We start from the raw sequence: 5,000 nt of genomic DNA, 5'->3' as shown, positions 1-5,000 counted from the left end.
AACACTGGCCTAAAAATAGTTGATAGCCTGATAGCCTGCGAGTAGGTTTTCTCTTTCGAATAAGACAATGGATCTCAGCCCCAAGTCAATGTGTGTACGTATAAACGAAAGAAAGAAAGAAAGAAAAACCGTTTCAAAATCATACGATGCTTTACCCAAACCACCTATTTCGGAGCCATATTGTGGAATGGGGTATACTTGGGTATCATCAAGTTGCTGTTGGTGGTGGTGGTTTTGGGATTTTTTTGGGTGGGATGGGTGGGGGGTGGTGGTGGGGGGGTTGTTTTTTTCACAATCTAGGTGAATTACCTTTCAATTCCAGCAAAGTTCTCACAATACACACTGCTGCTTTTTTTTTTCTCTTTTTTTTTTTTCTTTTTTTTTGCAGACCCGCCCATGAGATCTTCACATTCTGCCAGAAAAGTGAGCTTTGCTGAACAAGAAAGAAAGATAGACAGAGCGAAATGGAGACAGATAGAAAGAAAGGAAGGAGGGAAAGGAACAAAAGGAAGGAAGGAAGGAAGAAAGAAAAGAAGGAAGGAACGAAGGAAGGAGAATGGAAGGATAGAGAAGAGATAAACAAAGAAAAGAAAGAAAGAAAGAAGGAAGGACGGAAGGAAAGTAAAGAAAGGAAGAGAGAATAGAAAGAAAGAAAAGAAAGAAAGAAAGAAAAGAAAAGACAGAGAGTAAGAAAGAAAGAAAGAAAAGAAATAAAGAAAGAAGGAAAGAAAGAAAGAAAGAAAGAAAAGAAAAGAAAGAGAGTAAGAAAGAAAGAAAGAAAGAAAAGAAAGAAAGAAAGAAAGAAAGAAAAGAACAGAAAAACAACAACAACAAAAAGAAAAGAAAACAAAGGAATACTGGTAAAAGTGGTTCTCAAAACGATTAAGATGCCAGACTTGCTATCCCCTCCACTCACCCCCCCCCCCACCCACCCACCACCAGCCCCACCTCACCACCCCACCACCCCCAGAAATCCCACTGGTCATTACTGGCCTATCTCTAAGAGCCTGGTCAAATTGCACTGCGGCGCCTTTGCCTTTTTATCTTCACCTCAGCTCACTTCAACCTGCTGCCATTTCGCTTCATTTCCCACACACACACAGAGACACGGGCAACGATAGAAATCAAACCCAGTCATCTACACTGTCAGACGCTACGCGCGCGCGCACACACGCGCACGAGCGCCACGAGCGCGCGCGCACACACACACATACACACACACACACACACACACGCGGGCGCGCGTACACCCCCCCCCCCCCCCCCACACACACACACGCACACGCACACACACACACACACACACACGCACACGCACACGCACACACACACACACACACACCGGAGACTGACAGACACGTGGACAGAGACAGTGAATTGGAGAGTGAGTGAGAGACAGACAGACAGAGACAGAGACGGAGACAGAGAAAGAGACAGAGACAGAAAGACAAACAGACAGACATACAGAGAAAGGGACAGAGACAGACAGACAGAGACAGAGACGGAAACAGAGAAAGAGCCAGAGACAGAAAGACAGACAGACAGACAGGTGGACAGAGACAGACAGACAGAGACAGAGAAAGGGACAGAGAGAGACAGACAGAAAGACAGACGAGACAGAGAGAAACAAAGGCTGGGGCACGGAGAGATTCAGAGACACAGAGACACACAGAGACAGAGATAGAAGCAAAGACAAAGACAGAAAGACAGACGAGACAGAGAGAAACAAAGGCTGGGGCACGGAGAGATTCAGAGACACAGAGACACACAGAGACAGAGATAGAAGCAAAGACAAAGACAGAAAGACAGACGAGACAGAGAGAAACAAAGGCTGGGGCACGGAGAGATTCAGAGACACAGAGACACACAGAGACAGAGATAGAAGCAAAGACAAAGACAGAAAGACATCCAAAAAAAGATACAGAGACAGAAGAAACAAAGGAACACAGAATGAGTCAGAGACAGAGAGACAGAGATAGAGAGACAGAGACAGAGAGACAGACAGACAGACAACAGAGGCAGAAATAGGTATTGTATTACTCTTTTCTTTTTTTTTGTCACAAAGATTTTTCTCTGTGGGTGAAATTCGGGCTGCTCTCCCCAGGGAGAGCTTGTCGCTACACTGAGAGCGCCACACATTTTTTTTTTTTTTTTTTCCTGCCTGCATTTTGTTGTTCTTGTTGTTTTGTTTTTGTTTTTCCTATCGAATTTTGCCAGGGACAACCCTTTTGTTGCCGTGGGTTCTTTCATGCGCGCTAAGTGCACGCCGCACACAGGACCTCGGTTTATCGTCTCATCCGAATGACCAGCGTCCAGACCACCAATCAAAAATGTCTAGTGGATGGGGGATAAATTACTGGCGAATGTGCGGGGATTCGAACCAGCGCGCTGAGATTCCCGCGCTTCCTAGGCGGACGCGTTACCTCTAGGCCATCACTCCACTTGGTTGGGAGAGACAGAAACAAGAGACATGGACACCTGGAGACACAGAGACAGAGAGACACAGAGACACAGAGACAGAGAGACACAGAGACAGAGAGACACAGAGACACAGAGACACAGAGACAGGGAGACACAGAGACACAGAGACAGAGAGACAGAGAGACACAGAGACACAGAGACAGAGAGACACAGAGACAGAGAGACACAGAGACACAGAGACAGAGAGACACAGAGACAGAGAGACACAGAGACAGAGAGACACAGAGACAGAGAGAGACAGAGAGACACAGAGACACAGAGACAGAGACACAGAGACACAGAGACAGAGAGACACAGAGACACAGAGACACAGAGACAGAGAGACACAGAGACAGAGAGACACAGAGACACAGAGACAGAGAGACACAGAGACACAGAGACACAGAGACAGAGAGTCACCCACATGATTTCTCTCCCTCAAACACAACCAACACTTTTTCCTCTCGTTTTCCTCCTCCTTCTTCTTCTTCTCTCTCTCTCTCTCTCTCTCTCTCTCTCTCTCTCTCTGATTTCTCCCTCAATCACAACCAACACTTTTTCCTTCTTCTTCTTCTTCCTCTTCTTCTTCTTCTTCTTCTTCTTCTTCTTCTTCTTCATCATCATCATCTCTCTCTCTCTTTCAATTATTTATTCACACTTATTTCATTTCTTATATTGCGCGTATGTATGTGTATGCGTGTGTGAGGGCATGGTGTAAAGAAGCTTCCAGCTTATCCATTCTACCCTCAATAAAACATTTGTCATTGTTATTTGTCATTTGTCATCTCTCTGTGTGTGTGTGTGTGTGTGTGTGTGTGTGTGTGTGTGTGTGTGTGTGTGTGTCTGTCTGTCTGTCTGTCTGTCTCTCTGATTTCTCCCTCAAACACAACCAACACTTTTTTCCTTTTTTCTTCCCTCTCTCTCTCTCTCTCTCTCTCTCTCTCTCTCTCTCTCTCTCTCTCTTCGCGATTTCTCACTCAAACACAACCAACACTTTTTCCTTTCTATGTCTTCTCTCTCTCTCTCTCTCTCTCTCTCTCTCTCTCTCTCTCTCTCTCTCTCTCTCTCTCTCTCTTCGCGATTTCTCACTCAAACACAACCAACACTTTTTCCTTTCTATGTCTTCTCTCTCTCTCTCTCTCTCTCTCTCTCTCTCTCTCTCTCTCTGTCTTGTGTGTTTGTTTTGTTTTGACTCTATCAGTGGAATCTAACCCGTGTGAAACCACGTCACCTTGGTATTGTTCATAGTCAGGCAGATTTCGCAAATGGGGAGAATGTATCATGTTGCCTCAAGTTTGGTCCTTATGGAGCTATCGTGGTAAAATGTTAACAGCCCGGCAACTGTGCGGGGTGGGGGGGGGGGGAGAGAGTGGGGTGAGCGTAGTGGGGTGTGTGTGTGTGTGTGTGTGTGTGTGTGTGTGTGTGTGTGACACTGTGGTTTTGTGCGTGTGCATGAGTGGGTGGAGGGGGGCGTTTATGTGTGTGTTTGTGTGAATGTGTGGGATGGGTTAGAAAGAGAGACAGAGAGAGACAGAGAGAGAAACTGACAGACAGACAGGCAGGCAGGCAGGCAGGCAGACAGAGACAAAAACAGAGAGAGAGAGAGAGAGAGAAGACAAGACAAATTCTTTACTTCGAGGATAATAGATAAGCACATTGTGCTTTTTTACGTCCAGTCCCCGCCCTGAATAGGGTCTACACTACACAATACTCAATAAAATTAAAGCATGAAAGCATGGTGTTAGTAGAGATACATAACATAGAAGAAAAAAATCAGAAAATAAAATCAAATAAAATAAAACAAAAATAAAAAAATAAACAAAATAAACAAACAAACAAAAAACAAACAAACAAACAAACATAAACACACACGCGCACGCACACACACACACACACACACACACACACACACACACACACACACATGGCATACACGTACAAGCATGGTGTCAGTAAAATATAAGGGGAAAAATGAACAAAATGAAAGAAACAAACACATACAACACACACCGCACTACAGATCAGAGTGGGGGGTGGAGGGTGAGGGAGGTTATCAGTCAACCATACTCATTTGACAAACACTATCATTAAAATGAGCGATTTACATTACACATTATGGCATAAGATGGGACAGGCAATGTTTTTTTTAACTCTCTCCATACGAACGGCGAAAGAGACGACGTTAACAGCGTTTCATCCCAATTACCATCATCAAAATATTGCAAGCGGAAGGCTCTTATACTGAAGAGGTGAATGCTGACAAAGAATACCACAATTCTGACGATGGAAGCTAAAGGTTGGGTCATTCAGACACCCACTGAACATCCGAGGGGTCTGTGTAGAGGAGAAGAGAGGACTGGCCGTACTGAGTGAGTTAAAGGTGGTTGGGCAATGGTGTTATTTAATTGTTTCCGGGGATGAGTTCCATAGGGTGGCGCCTGAGTAGACCAGACTGGATTTGAACAAGTCAATTCTTGGAATTGGGATATGGACTTTGGGTGGATTCCTTGATGAATTTACAGAAAATTTTGCCTATTAAT

General features: G+C 44.7%; 1 protein-coding gene across 1 annotated transcript in view; it reads right to left on the bottom strand.

The window, feature by feature from the left end:
* Positions 1 to 5,000, bottom strand: part of LOC143274846 (LHFPL tetraspan subfamily member 7 protein-like) — a 210,500-nt gene that overhangs the window by 130,710 nt on the left and 74,790 nt on the right. The gene's annotated exons all lie outside the window — the stretch shown is intronic.

Source organism: Babylonia areolata, chromosome 29 (assembly GCF_041734735.1).
Source record: "Babylonia areolata isolate BAREFJ2019XMU chromosome 29, ASM4173473v1, whole genome shotgun sequence".
Taxonomy (NCBI): Eukaryota; Metazoa; Mollusca; class Gastropoda; order Neogastropoda; family Buccinidae; genus Babylonia; species Babylonia areolata.
This window is presented reverse-complemented; position numbering and strand designations above follow the sequence as displayed.